Source organism: Bufo bufo, chromosome 6 (genome assembly GCF_905171765.1).
Source record: "Bufo bufo chromosome 6, aBufBuf1.1, whole genome shotgun sequence".
In the NCBI taxonomy this organism is placed as follows: domain Eukaryota; kingdom Metazoa; phylum Chordata; class Amphibia; order Anura; family Bufonidae; genus Bufo; species Bufo bufo.
In genome coordinates, this window is record NC_053394.1 from 358947994 (window position 1) to 358963939 (window position 15946).

The following is a 15946-nucleotide window of genomic DNA, read 5'->3' on the forward strand; positions in this document are numbered from 1 at the left end:
AGAGATGGAATTGTTCGGATTCCTGGGCCAGTCAGGGACGTGACATCGAGGTCCGGCTGTTTTACCAGCACCTCAATCTCCCCTCCTTGGTAGGCCCCAATCCCCACGTACATCCTTTCTTTTGGGTATTTTACCTGTCAACTAAATAAGAAAAAAACTAAAAAAGAAATGAGACACAAAAAAAGAGAAAAAAGAAAAAGAGAATAAGGAAAAGTATAGCCATATAACATAATAACACAATTTAATAATAATGTTGGAATACGAATTAACAATATACATTTCAAGAAGTATCTAGTATGTTTACTCAGTTAATATCATATTAGGAACAATCATTTGGGGGATTCCACATTCTATACACTTTTGCAGATCTTAATATACATGTTATGGTCTTTTTAGACTAGTATAACTAATTTAACATAGTAACATAGTTTATAAGGCCGAAAAAAGACATCTGTCCATCCAGTTCGGCCTGTTATCCTGAAAGTTGATCCAGAGGAAGGCAAAAAAAAAAACTGAGGTAGAAGCCAATTTTCCCCAGTTAAGGGGAAAAAAATTCCTTCCCGACTCCAATCAGGCAATCAGAATAACTCCCTGGATCAACGACCCCTCTCTAGTAGCTATAGCCTGTAATATTATTACTCTCCAGAAATACATCCAGGCCCCTCTTGAACTCTTTTAGTGAACTCTCCAGTTCCATAGTCTCACTGCTCTTACCATAAAGAATCCTCTTCTATGTTTGTGTACAAACCTTCTTTTCTCCAGACGCAGAGGATGTCCCCTTGTCACTGTCACAGTCCTGGCTATAAAGAAATGATGGGAGAGATCTCTGTACTGACCCCTAATATATTTATACATAGTTATTAGATCTCCCCTCAGTCGTCTTTTTTCAAAAGTGAATAACTCTAATTTTGATAATCTTTCAGGGTACTGTAGTCCCCCCATTCCAGTTATTACTTTAGTTGCCTTCCTCCTAACCCTCTCCAACTCTGCTATGCCTGCCTTGTTCACAGGAGCCCAGAACTGTAAACAGTACTCCATGTGTGGTCTGACTAGTGATTTGTAAAGTGGTAGGACTATGTTCTCATCACAGGCATCTATGCCCCTTTTGATGCAACCCATTATCTTATTGGCCTTGGCAGAAGCTGCCTGACACTGGTTTCTACAGCTTAGTTTGCTGTTCACTAAAATCCCTAGGTCCTTTTCCATGTCAGTGTTACCCAGTGTTTTATCATTTAGTATGTACGGGTGACTTGCATTATTCCTTCCCATGTGCATAACCTTACATTTGTCAGTGTTAAACCTCATCTGCCAGTTCTCTGCCCGAGCCTCCAATCTATCCAGTTCTCTCTGTAGCGGTATACTGTCCTCTTTCATGTTAATTAATTTACACAGTTTAGTGTCATCTGCAAAAATTTATATTTTACTGTGCAAGCCTTCTACAAGATCATTAATAAATATATTGAAGAGAATAGGGCCCAATACTGACCCCTGAGGTACTCCACTAGTGACAGTGACCCAATCTGGGTGTTTACCAATAATAACCACCCTCTGTTTTCTATCACTGAGCCAGTTACTTACCCACATACAGACATTTTCTCCCAGTCCAAGCATTCTCATTTTATATACTAACCTTTTATGCAGTACAGTGTCAAATGCTTTGGAGAAGTCCAGATATACAACATCCATTGATTCGCCGCTGTCAAGTCTAGAATTTACCTCCTGATAGAAACTGATTAAATTAGTTTGACATGACCGATCCCTCATGAAGCCATGCTGATATGGCGTTATTTGATTATTTTCATTGAGGTACTCCAAGATAGCATCGCTTAGAAAACTTTCAAACAGTTTACCCACGACAGATGTTAAACTTACCGGCCTTTAGTTTCCGGGCTCTAATTTTAGACCCTTTTTGAATATTGGCACCACATTTGCTATGCGCCAATCCTGTGGAACACTCCCTGTCAGTATAGAGTCCTTGAATATCAGAAATAAGGGTCTGGCTATGATATTACTTAATTCTCTTAGGATACGGGGGTGTATGCCATCTGGTCCTGGTGATTTGTCTATTTTAATATTTTTAAGACGCCGCTGTACTTCTTCCTGGGTCAGACAGGGCACTTTTAATGGGGAATTTACTTTCTGCATTTCATCTGACAGTTTATTTTCCTCAGTGAATACAGTGGAGAAAAAAATATTTAATAGCTTTGCTTTCTCCTCATCGCTCTCTGCAACTCCCCCCTCATTAATCTGTAGAGGGCCAACACCTTCAGATTTATACTTTTTACCATGTATATAATTGAAGAACATTTTAGGGTTAGTTTTGCTCTCTATGGCAATTAATCTCTGTCTCTAGTTTGGCTGCTTTTATTTGTTTTTTACATATTCAATTTTTTTCCCTATAATATTTCAGTGCTTCCTCGCTACCCTCCTGTTTTAGTGATTTAAATGCTTTCTTTTTGTCATTTATTGCTTTCTTTACATTAATATTTATCCACATTGGTTTTTTCTTGTTCCTTAACCTTTTATTCCCATAAGGTAGGTACCTCTCACAATTAGATTTTAGGATGCTTTTAAAAATATCCCATTTTGTGGCTGTATTTTTATTTTTGAGGACTTTGTCCCGATTAGTTAGGCATATGGCCTCTCTTAGTTGGCTAAATTTAGCTTTTTTTGAAGTTTGTTATTTTTGTTCCTCCCTGAAGAAACACTCTTTTGAATGACAATTGGAAGGTTATTACTTTATAGTCACTATTTCCGAGGTGTCCCCAAACCTGCACATCTGTTGTTCTGTCAGGTCTATTGGTTAATACTAAGTCCAGTATGGCCTTCCTCTAGTCGGGTCCTGAACCAGTTGGGAAAGGTAATTATCTTTGGTTATTGCCAAGAACCTGTTTCCTGTTTCCTTTATGAGATATACAGGTTTTAGTTTCCCAGTCTATATCTGGGTAGTTGAATTCCCCCATAATAACCACCTCATTATGATCTGCCTCGTCTATCTCGTTTAGTAGCAGATTTTCTGTGGACTCTGGTATATTAGATGGTTTATAATAAACTCCTATTAGTATTTTATGATTGTTTTTGCTTCCATGTATTTCTACCCACAATGACTCCACATGTTCATGTCCCTCACTTACAGTGCATTGCAAAATCATTAACCCCCTTGACTTTTTTCGTGCTTTAGTGTCTCACAACCTAGAATTAACATGGATTGTTTAAAGATTTGCATCATTTCATTTACAGAACTTGCCCACAACTTTGAAGATGTTTTTTTATTTTTATTGTGAAGCAAACAACAAATAGGACAAAATAACAGAAAAAGTCAATGTGTGCAACTATTCACCCCTCTAAAGTCAATACTTTAATCACCAAAAAAGGAAACTGACTTTCGTATATAAGAAAATCCAAAAGACTTTATTATAAATATATATGAACAATACATACATGCATGATAAAAGAAGGCAGCACAAGGCAGGACACACAGATGAGGAGCAGGACCCAAGGAGAGGCCGGGAGATCAGTGCACGAAAATAAAAACAGGGAAAAAAAGAATGCTAGCTAAAAAAGCATACCTCAAAACCTCATGCCAGCAACACCCCAAACAAAGTGCAAAGGAGGCAATTGCAGAGATTGAGGTTAAAGTACAAGGACAAGATTAAACATACCCTGAGTGGTGCAAAGATCTCTCGGCCGACTCCTGACCCATGATAAAAGATGGCAGCACAAGGCAGGACACACAGATGAGGAGCAGGACCCAAGGAGAGGCCGGGAGATCAGTGCACGAAAATAACAACAGGGAAAAAAGAATGCTAGCTAAAAAAGCATACCTCAAAACCTCATGACAGCAACGCCCCAAACAATCTCATATCTCCGGAAGAAGCCTGGTTTACTGGCGAAACGGCGTTGGGTCAGGAGTCGGCCGAGAGATCTTTGCACCACTCAGGGTATGTTTAATCTTGTCCTTGTACTTTAACCTCAATCTCTACAATTGCCTCCTTTGCACTTTGTTTGGGGCGTTGCTGTCATGAGGTTTTGAGGTATGCTTTTTTAGCTAGCATTCTTTTTTCCCTGTTGTTATTTTCGTGCACTGATCTCCCGGCCTCTCCTTGGGTCCTGCTCCTCATCTGTGTGTCCTGCCTTGTGCTGCCTTCTTTTATCATGGGTCAGGAGTCGGCTGAGAGATCTTTGCACCACTCAGGGTATGTTTAATCTTGTCCTTGTACTTTAACCTCAATCTCTGCAATTGCCTCCTTTGCACTTTGTTTGGGGCGTTGCTGGCATGAGGTTTTGAGGTATGCTTTTTTAGCTAGCATTCTTTTTTCCCTGTTGTTATTTTTGTGCACTGATCTCCCGGCCTCTCCTTGGGTCCTGCTCCTCATCTGTGTGTCCTGCCTTGTGCTGCCTTCTTTTATCATGCATGTATGTATTGTTTATATATATTTATAATATAGTCTTTTGGATTTTCATATATACGAAAGTCAGTTTCATTTTTTGGTGATTATTATGACTCCTTGGGGGTCCGTTTTTTCGATTTATTCGATATTTATTCTGTCCGGTTAATATTGGTTGACCAAAGTCAATACTTTGTAGAGCCACCTTTTGCGGCAATCACAGCTCCAAGTCGCTTTGGATAAGTCTCTATGAGCTTGCCACATCTTATCACTGGGATTTTTGCCCATTCCTCCTTGCAAAACTGCTCCAGCTCCTTCAAGTTGGATGGTTTGCGCTTGTGGACAGCAATCTTTAAGTCTGACCACAGATTTTCTATTGTATTGAGATCTCGGCTTTGACTAGGCCATTCCAACACATTTACATGTTTCCCCTTAAACCACTCAAGTGTTGCTTTAGCAGTGTGTTTGGGGTCATTGTCCTGCTGGAAGGCGAACCTCCGTCCTAGCCTCAGGTTTTGCTCAAGAATATCCCTGTATTTAGCACCATCCATCTTTCCCTCAACTCTGACCAGTTTCCCAGTCCCATCCCCACAGCATGATGCTGCCACCGTCATGTTTCACTGTGGGGATGGTGTTTGTTGGGTTTGCACCAGACATACAGTAGCGTTTTCTTTGATGGCTGAAAAATTCAATTTTAGTCTCATCAGACCAGAGCACCTTCCTCCATACATTTTGGGAGTCTCCCACATGCCTTTTCGCAAACTCACAACGTGCCTTTTTGTTTTTTTGCTGAAAGTAATAGCTTTCTTCTGGCCACTCTGCCATAAAGCCCAACTCTATGGAGCGTACGGCTTATTGTCGTCCTATGTACAGATACTCCAGTCTCTGCTGTGGAACTCTGCAGCTCCTCCAGGGTTACCTTAGGTCTCTGTGCTGCCTCTCTGATTAATGCCCTCCTTGCCCAGTCCGTGAGTTTTGGTGGGCGGCCGTCTCTTGGCAGGTTTGCTGTTGTGCCACGTTCTTTACATTTGGTTATGATAGATTTGATGGTGCTCCTGGGGATCATCAAAGATTTGGATATTTTTTTTATAACCTAACCCTGACTTGTACTTCTCAACAACATTGTCCCTTACTTGTTTGGAGAGTTCCTTGGTCTTCATGGCAGTGTTTGGTTAGTGATGCCTCTTGCTTAGGTGTTGCAGCCTCTGGGGCCTTTCAAAAAAGGTCTGTATATGTAATGACAGATCGTGTGACACTTAGATTGCACACAGGTGGACATCATTTCACTAATTATGTGACTTCTGAAAGTAATTGGTTGCACCAGAGCTTTTTATGGGCTTCCTAACAAAGGGGGTGAATACATATGCACATGCCAATTTTCTGTTTTCTATTTCTAAACAATAGTTTTATTTATATATTTTTCTCATTTCACATCACCAACTTAAACTATTGTGTTCTGATCCATCACATAAAATTCAAATTAACAAAACATTGAACTTAAGGCTGTAATGTAACAAAACAGGAAAAAAAGTCAAGGGGGTAAATACTTTTGCAAGGCACTGTATATCTTGTGTGGGCTTTAGGGTACTTTCACACTAGCATTTAAGTTTTCCGGTATTGAGTTCCGTCATAGGGGCTCAATACCGAAAAAAAATGGGGACAAAACTGAACTGAACAGAACGGAATGCTCCAAAATGCATTCCGTTCCTTTTAGTTGCGTTCCCAGACCGGAGAGCAAACCGCAACATGTTGTATTTTGCTTTTCATCCATCCGTCATGACCCCAATGAAAGTCAATGGGGACGGATCAGTTTTCTCTGGCACAATTTGCCACAATAGAAAACGCATCCGTCCCCCATTGACTTACAATAGAGTTAATGACGGATCCGTTTTGGCAATGTTAAAAATATGTTAAAGATAATACAACCGGATCCGTTCAAACGGATGCAGATGGTTGTATTATCAGTAACGGAAGCGTTTATGCTGGACCCTGCCGGATCCAGCAAAAACACTAGTGTGAAATTAGCCTTAGACAGGACTTTACATTAAGGCGGACCCCTCCTCCTCTCCGGTTTTTGTGATCCTTTCTAAACAGACTGTAACCCTGTACATTAACTGCCCAGTCATAGCTATCATCCAGCCATGTCTCAGTTATTCCCACTATGTCATAGTCCTCCTCACACATCACTAATTTCAATTTACCAGTTTTATTAGTCAGGTTTCTGGCATTAGTATACATACAATTAAGAGGTTTATGTATATTTTTACCCTACACCTTTCCTTCTGAACTGTTCTAGTCCCTCCTTCCATTCCTCCCCCAGTCCCATTACCTTGCCCTGGTCTCTATCTGCACTATCTTCCCATCCTATAACGTAATTACCCTCCCACAGTCCCTAGTTTAAACATTCCTCCAACCTTCTAGCCATCTTCTCCCCAACACAGCTGCCCCTTCCCCATTGAGGTGCAGCCCATCCCTATGATAGAGCCTGTAGCCGGCTGCAGCAGTGCTCTCCCTGAACTGACATCCCCCTCATCTGCCAACCTTGCAAACTTGTTGGGGTGTGTCCGATCAGGGCTAGCCTCCCTGGCACTCTTCCCTCTACCCCGCTTTCTAACTGTTATCCAGCTAGCTACCTCACTTTCCTGAGCCTCCTCGCTACCACCCTCCCCCACATCTACCCTATAGAGTGCTTGCTCAGTGAGCAGCAAACTCTTTTCCAAATTGTCAATGCTTCTCAGTGTTAAAACTCACCCGGTTAGATACTCGATCTCGCCCGGTTAGATACTCGATGTGCGATTCCAAACGGGCAATTTGCTCACATTTTGAACAAAGATATACACCCTCAAACAGCTGTTCCAGGACTGAATAAATCATGCAAGATGTGCACTGGACTGTGTTGTCAATAATGGAACACATACAGTCAGGTCCATAAATATTGGAACATCAACACATTTTTTGGCTCTATACACCACCACAATGGATTTGAAATAAAACAAACAAGTTGGGTTTCATCCCTGGTGATGCTCTGCCAGGCCTCTACTGCAACTGTCTTCAGTTCCTGCTTGTTCTTGGGGCATTTTCCCTTCAGTTTTGTCTTCAGAAAGTGAAATGCATGCTCAATCGGATTCAGGTCCGGTGATTGACTTGGCCATTGCATAACATTCCACTTCTTTCCCTTAAAAAACTCTTTGGTTGCTTTTGCAGTATGCTTTGGGTCATTGTCCATCTGCACTGTGAAGCGCCGTCCAATGAGTTCTGAAGCATTTGGCTGAATATGAGCAGATAATATTGCTCGATACACTTCAGAATTCATCCTGCTGCTTTTGTCAGCAGTCACATCATCAATAAATACAAGAGAACCAGTTCCATTGGTAGCCATACATGCCCACGCCATGCCCACGCCATTGATCTTGGTCTCATCTGTCCATAGGATGTTGTTCCAGAACTGTGAAGGCTTTTTTAGCTGTCGTTTGGCAAACTCTAATCTGGCCTTCCTGTTTTTGAGGCTCACCAATGGTTTACATCTTGTGGTGAACCCTCTGTATTCACTCTGGTGAAGTCTTCTCTTGATTGTTGACTTTGACACACAAACACCTACCTCCTGGAGAGTGTTCTTGATCTGGCCAACTGTTGTGAAGGGTGTTTTCTTCGATTCTCGCGAGAACTTGAGCTCCTTCTCCCTGGCTAAGAGCGGGGCGCTCGCTGCCATGGAGAAGATAACCGCGCCCAGCAGTACTAAAATGTCAACGCCTACTATAACCAAGTCGCCTCATTTGCATATGAGGCGACGAAACAAACGGGAAGCACAGCAGGCGAACGGGGGGTCCTTATTTAAAAAAAAAAAGTGTCCGGACATCAGTGGCAGCAGCCCGATAAGGTAGTATAAGAATTGCACACACTTTTTTCTGATGAAAGGTCCTCTTTAATACAAACACACACTTGAAATCAAACACGCGAACGCTCACAAACTCGCGTTATTTGCCTGCTTGTATAAGTGCAGCTCTCAAACCAGACTTCTTTTTTTCCTCTGGATTTATAGATCTATAGATATTCATAGTAAGCTATAAATATCTATAATGAAGAAAACACATCAAAAACGCATCAAAAACGCACCAAAAACACAGGTGAAGAAAACGCATCAAAAACGCACCAAAAATGCAGGTGCATTAGTTTGATGAATGTACCTTTTATGGTCCCTAGAAATATGCAACCTTAATCCCTATGAGTATTTATTATTGTCTTGTCTATAGAAAGTCATTGTTTTTTGGCTTTACACATTCAAGACCAAATGTTTATGTTGCCTCATAGGATATACACTGCTCAAAAAAATAAAGGGAACACAAAAATAACACATCCTAGATCTGAATTAATTAAATATTCTTCTGAAATACTTTGTTCTTTACAGAGTTGAATGTGCTGACAACAAAATCACACAAAAATTACAAAATGGAAATCAAATTTTTCAACCCATGGAGGTCTGGAATTGGAGTCACACTCAAAATTAAAGTGGAAAAACACACTACAGGCTGATCCAACTTTGATGTAATGTCCTTAAAACAAGTCAAAATGAGGCTCAATAGTGTGTGTGGCCTCCACGTGCCTGTATGACCTCCCTACAACGCCTGTGCATGCTCCTGATGAGGTGGCGGACGGTCTCCTGAGGGATCTCCTCCCAGACCTGGACTAAAGCATCTGCCAACTCCTGGACAGTCTGTGGTGCAACGTGACGTTGGTGGATAGAGCGAGACATGATGTCCCAGATGTGCTCAATTGGATTCAGGTCTGGGGAACGGGCGGGCCAGTCCATAGCATCAATGCCTTTGTCTTGCAGGAACTGCTGACACACTCCAGCCACATGAGGTCTAGCATTGTCTTGCATTAGGAGGAACCCAGGGCCAACCGCACCAGCATATGGTCTCACAAGGGGTCTGAGGATCTCATCTCGGTACCTAATGGCAGTCAGGCTACATCTGGCGAGCACATGGAGGGCTGTGCGGCCCTCCAAAGAAATGCCACCCCACACCATTACTGACCCAATGCGAAACCGGTCATGCTGGAGGATGTTGCAGGCAGCAGAACGTTCTCCACGGCGTCTCAAGACTCTATCACGTCTGTCACATGTGCTCAGTGTGAACCTGCTTTCATCTGTGAAGAGCACAGGGCGCCAGTGGTGAATTTGCCAATCTTGGCGTTCTCTGGCAAATGCCAAACGTCCTGCACAACCCCCACCTGTGGACGTCGGGCCCTTATATCACCCTCATGGAGTCTGTTTCTGACCGTTTGAGCAGACACATGCACATTTGTGGCCTGCTGGAGGTCATTTTGCAGGGCTCTGGCAGTGCTCCTCCTGTTCCTCCTTGCACAAAGGCGGAGGTAGCGGTCCTGCTGCTGGGTTGTTGCCCTCCTACGGCCTCCTCCACGTCTCCTGATGTACTGGCCTGTCTCCTGGTAGCGCCTTCATGCTCTGGACACTACACTGACAGACACAGCAAACCTTCTTGCCACAGCTTGCATTGATGTGCCATCCTGGATAAGCTGCACTACCTGAGCCACTTGTGTGGGTTGTAGACTCCGTCTCATGCTACCACTAGAGTGAAAGCACCGCCAGCATTCAAAAGTGACCAAAACATCAGCCAGGAAGCATAGGAACTGAGAAGTGGTCTCCGGTCACCACCTGCAGAACCACTCTTTTATTGGGGGAGTCTTGCTAATTGCCTATAATTTCCACCTGTTGTCTATCCCATTTGCACAACAGCATGTGAAATTGATTGTCACTCAGTGTTGCTTCCTAAGTGGACAGTTTGATTTCACAGAAGTGTGATTGACTTGGAGTTACATTGTGTTGTTTAAGTGTTCCCTTTATTTTTTTGAGCAGTGTATATAGGAGGCATTATAATATCATCTGTTGAATTAAGAAGATCCAGTTCACATCTTTGGTACTGCAACAAACACCTCCGCCCAATTAAATAACTAACTTAAAAATGATCCAGAAAGATGCTCACTGCCTACCACTGAAGAAGGAGCACGAGGCTCCGAAACGCATTTGGTGTGAATTCTGCAGGCAGTCAATATGAGAGCAGTTACAATCTATCTATAAATCATTGAACTTTGCACAATCAAACTCTTTACAGCAAGCGGAGCGCTCCAAACCAACCATCTATCAGCTGGCTTTTAACGGCCAAACATATCAACAGCTTCCAAACACGTGGGATGCCACGTGGGACGCCAAAAGAACCGAGCCGGATTGGTAACATAATGGCACGTCTATGTTATACTAACCATCATTAATAACCATAGATTGTATCAAATGCTGCTCCTTTAAAGACTAACAACAACAGAAATCTGTCTTCATATAGAGGATATCAATTATTTTTTACACAATACTAATATACTGATGTCAGCCTAATTGAGAAGTACATAAGGAGATTCATGCAAGATAAACTGGACATTGATTAGTATATCACAATATCAGCTGGCTAATTATATGAAATAATACGTATTAGGCCTCATGCACACGACCGTTGTGTGCATCCGTGGCTTTGTTCCGTTTTCTGTGATTTTCTGCGAACCTATTGACTTTCAATGGGTCAGTTGAAAACTCGGAAAATGCACCGTTGTTCATCCGCGGCCGTGATCCGTGTTTCCTGTCCGTCCAAAAAAGACCTGTCCTATTTTTTGGATGGACAGCGGTTCACGGACACATTCAAGTCAATGGGTCCGTTAAAAAACACGGATGCACACAAGATTGGCATCCGCGTCCGTGGTCCGTGGCCGTAGGCTACTTTCACACAGACGGATCCGCAGATCCGTCTGCATAAAAGCTTTTTCAGAGCTGAGTTTTCACTTCGTGAAAACTCAGATCCGACAGTATATTCTAACACAGAGGCGTTCCCATAGTGATGGAGACGCTTCAAGTTAGAATATACTACGAACTGTGTACATGACTGCCCCCTGCTGCCTGGCAGCACCCGATCTCTTACAGTCCTGAGGGGTACCTGAGGGATAAATTGTGTGTATCATAGGCCCCTGTAAGAGATCAGGTGCTGCCAGGCAGGAGGGGGCACACCCCCCTCCCTCCCCAGTTTTAAATTCATTGGTGGCCAGTGCGGCCCCCCCTCCCCTGTATTACAGTACATTCATTGGTGGCCAGTGGGCCCCCCCTCCCTCACCCTGTATTACAGTACATTCATTGGTGGCCAGTGTGACAGGTCTGTGCTATAAGCAATGCGCTGCACAGACCTTTCACTTACCAGTAGGAGGAGCGCTCGGCCGGTCACAGACATCGCAGCTCGCAGGTAAGTATAATGCTTCTACAAATTGCTAAGTAACCATGGCAACCAGGACTGCAGTAGCGTCCTGGTTGCCATGGTTACCGATCGGAGTTCCAGCGATTAAACTGGGACTCCGATCGGAACTCTCCGCTGCCACCAATGATGGGGGGGATTTTAATTAGGAGGGGGAGGGAGGGGGGCCGCACTGGCCACCAATGAATGTACTGTAATACAGGGGAGGGAGGGGGGCCCACTGGCCACCAATGAATGTACTGTAATACAGGGGAGGGAGGGGGGCCCACTGGCCACCAATGAATGTACTGTAATACAGGGGAGGGAGGGGGGGCCCACTGGCCACCAATGAATGTACTGTAATACAGGGGAGGGAGGGGGGCCCACTGGCCACCAATGAATGTACTGTAATACAGGGGAGGGGGGGAGGCTGGGAGGGGGGGGCCGTACTGGCCACCAATGAATTTAAAACTGCGGCACCTGAGGGGTTAATTGTGCGGATCACAGTCCCCTGTAAGAGATCGGGTGCTGCCAGGCAGCAGGGGGCAGTTATTACACAGTTCTCAGTATATTCTAACTTGAAGCGTCCCCATCACTATGGGAACGCCTCTGTGTTAGAATATACTGTCGGATCTGAGTTTCACGATCTAACTCAAATCCGATGGTATATTCTAACATAGAGGCGTTCCCATGGTGATGGGGACGCTTCAAGTTAAAATATACCATCGGATTGGAGAAAACTCTGATCCGATGGTATAATAGGGACTCCTGACTTTACATTGAAAGTCAATGGGGGACGGATCCGTTTGCAATTGCACTATATTGTGTCAACGTCAAACGGATCCGTCCCCATTGACTTACATTGTAAGTCAGGACGGATCCATTTGGCTCCGCACGGCCAGGCGGACACCAAAACGACTTTTTTTTCCATGTCCGTGGATCCTCCAAAAATCAAGGAAGACCCACGGACGAAAAAACGGTCACGGAACACGGAACAACGGAAATCCGTTTTGCAGACCGCAAAAAAAAACGTCCGTGTGCATGAGGCCTTATAGAGTATTTATGCATATAGTACTATTCAGATCCACTTGATTCATTCGAAAAAAAACGCTGATTTGCCTTTTCAGATATTATATATTACTAAATAACATCAATTACATTATGCAATCATGAAGTTGCTAATCATGGGTTTTTAAGAGTGATATACATAATCTAATGTCATATTATTACTGAGATTATATCATTACTCTTTTATTATATTGCCAATTTATTGACATTGCTGATATATTTTGATCATTTTTCACTTTCTTATACACTGCTCAAAAAAATAAAGGGAACACAAAAATAACACATCCTAGATCTGAATTAATTAAATATTCTTCTGAAATACTTTGTTCTTTACATAGTTGAATGTGCTGACAACAAAATCACACAAAAATTAAAAAATGTAAATCAAATTTTTCAACCCATGGAGGTCTGGATTTGGAGTCACACTCAAAATTAAAGTGGAAAAACACACTACAGGCTGATCCAACTTTGATGTAATGTCCTTAAAACAAGTCAAAATGAGGCTCAGTAGTGTGTGTGGCCTCCACGTGCCTGTATGACCTCCCTATAATGCCTGTGCATGCTCCTGATGAGGTGGCGGAGGGTCTCCTGAGGGATCTCCTCCCAGACCTGGACTAAAGCATCTGCCAACTCCTGGACAGTCTGTGGTGCAACGTGACGTTGGTGGATAGAGCGAGACATGATGTCCCAGATGTGCTCAATTGGATTCAGGTCTGGGGAACGAGCGGGCCAGTCCATAGCATCAATGCCTTCGTCTTGCAGGAACTGCTGACACACTCCAGCCACATGAGGTCTAGCATTGTCTTGCATTAGGAGGAACCCAGGGCCAACCGCACCAGCATATGGTCTCACAAGGGGTCTGAGGATCTCATCTCGGTACCTAATGGCAGTCAGGCTACCTCTGGCGAGCACATGGAGGGCTGTGCGGTCCTCCAAAGAAATGCCACCCCACACCATTACTGACCCAATGCGAAACCGGTCATGCTGGAGGATGTTGCAGGCAGCAGAACGTTCTCCACGGCGTCTCAAGACTCTGTCACGTCTGTCACATGTGCTCAGTGTGAACCTGCTTTCATCTGTGAAGAGCACAGGGTGCCACTTGCAAATTTGCCAATCTTGGTGTTCTCTGGCAAATGCCAAACGTCCTGCACGGTGTTGGGCTGTAGGCACAACCCCCACCTGTGGACGTCGGGCCCTCATATCACCCTCATGGAGTCTGTTTCTGACTGTTTGAGCAGACACATGCACATTTGTGGCCTGCTGGAGGTCATTTTGCAGGGCTCTGGCAGTGTTCCTCCTGTTCCTCCTTGCACAAAGGCGGAGGTAGCGGTCCTGCTGCTGGGTTGTTGCCCTCTTACGGCCTCCTCCACGACTCCTGATGTACTGGCCTGTCTCCTGGTAGCGCCTCCATGCTCTGGACACTACGCTGACAGACACAGCAAACCTTCTTGCCACAGCTCGCATTGATGTGCCATCCTGGATAAGCTGCACTACCTGACTCCGTCTCATGCTACCACTAGAGTGAAAGCACCGCCAGCATTCAAAAGTGACCAAAACATCAGCCAGGAAGCATAGGAACTGAGAAGTGATCTGAGGTCACCACCTGCAGAACCACTCCTTTATTGGGGGTGTCTTGCTAATTGCCTATAATTTCCACCTGTTGTCTATCCCATTTGCACAACAGCATGTGAAATTGATTGTCACTCAGTGTTGCTTCCTAAGTGGACAGTTTGATTTCACAGAAGTGTGATTGACTTGGAGTTACATTGTGTTGTTTAAGTGTTCCCTTTATTTTTTTGAGCAGTGTATATTTTTTTCAATTTTTTTATTTTTTTTTGTATTCTTGTATTTTTTCATTTATTGAAATTGTGCACTGATTTTAACGTATATATATGTATTGAATAAATATTTTTAGGCATCCATATGGTTCCCTGCAATGCCAGATATTTGAGTGCCCTCTAAATTATTTGTTATTTAATACTGTGACTTTACCGGCAGTGGGTGTGTCGTGGAGAGAGCACCTGGTCTGTTGATTTGGGACAGCAGAGCCACTGTAACAAAAGAACTGCCCTCATTGTACAATCTTCACAGTAGTTTTGTCCAGATATTTTCCCCCTCACGGTAGTTACTGTATGCCCATACTCTGCCCCCTCACAGTATTTATGCCCTCATTGTACAACTTTCACAGTAGTTATACCCACATTGTGCCCCCTTAAAGTATTTATCTCTTTATTGTGCCCCCTTTACAAGTTATGCCCTCATTGTGCTCCCCTCACAGTAGTTATGCCCTCTCTGTGTCCCTTTCACAGTAGTAATGCCCTATTTGTGCCCCCTTCACAGTTGCAATGCTCTCTCTGTGCCCATTCAGAGTAGTTATGCTCTAACTGTGCCCCCATAACAGTGGTAATGCCCTCTGTGCCCCTTCACAGGAGTAATGCCCTCTGTGCCACCTTCACAGTAGTAAAGCCCTCTGCCCCCCCTTTATAGTAGTAATGCCCATTCTGACCCATTGATAGTAGTAATGCCCATTGTGCTCCCTTCATACAAGTAATACCCATTGTGCCCCCTTTGTAGTAGTAATGCCCATTGTACCCCGTTCAAAGTAGTAATGCCCATTGTGCCCCCTCTATAGTAGTAATGCCCATTGTGCCCCCTCCATAGCAGTAAAGCCCTCTGTGCCCCTTTGTAGTAGTATTGCCCTCTGTACCCCTTTGTAGTAGTAATGCCCTCTGTGCCACCTCCATAGTAGAAATGCCTATTGTACCCCCTTCACAGTAGTAAAGCCCTCTGTGTTAAAAAACAAAGAAACCAAAAACACAGTGACTACTCGCCTTGTCCCGTTCCTGAAGCTCACATCCAGCTCTCCCCTGCAGACGCAGATCGCTCTGCAGCACTGTGTGGTCGGAGCTTAGGCAGATTCCCAGACTGCAGGCTTCTCCCACACAGGCCAACCAGGCGATCTGTGTCTGCAGGCTGAATGGTGGAGCAGGGAGAAGTCTTTCTGCTTCACTATTCAGTGCAGGAGAAATGGAGTCGGGGAGCTGAGTGACAGGACCGCAGCTCCCGGGCGCTCCAGCAATGAGCGCTTCCATCTGTATTGATGGAAGTGCTCATTGCTTCTGGGCTCTGGCACCCCCCACAGAGTAGACATCCAGAGCGGACCGCCATCACCTTCCTCCCCTGCACCCTTAGCACGCCTCTGCTTCC

General features: G+C 44.1%; 1 protein-coding gene and 1 long non-coding RNA gene across 2 annotated transcripts in view; one reads left to right on the top strand and one right to left on the bottom strand.

Moving 5' to 3' along the window:
- LOC121005295 (proton channel OTOP3-like) overlaps window positions 1-15946 on the top strand; it is a 98989-nt gene that overhangs the window by 68929 nt on the left and 14114 nt on the right. The gene's annotated exons all lie outside the window — the stretch shown is intronic.
- On the bottom strand, window positions 890-12987 carry LOC121005296. Its single transcript, XR_005779905.1, has 3 exons — window positions 12976-12987; window positions 11052-11056; window positions 890-989 (listed from the first exon to the last, which is right to left on the bottom strand). It is a non-coding gene; the product is annotated as an uncharacterized LOC121005296 (long non-coding RNA).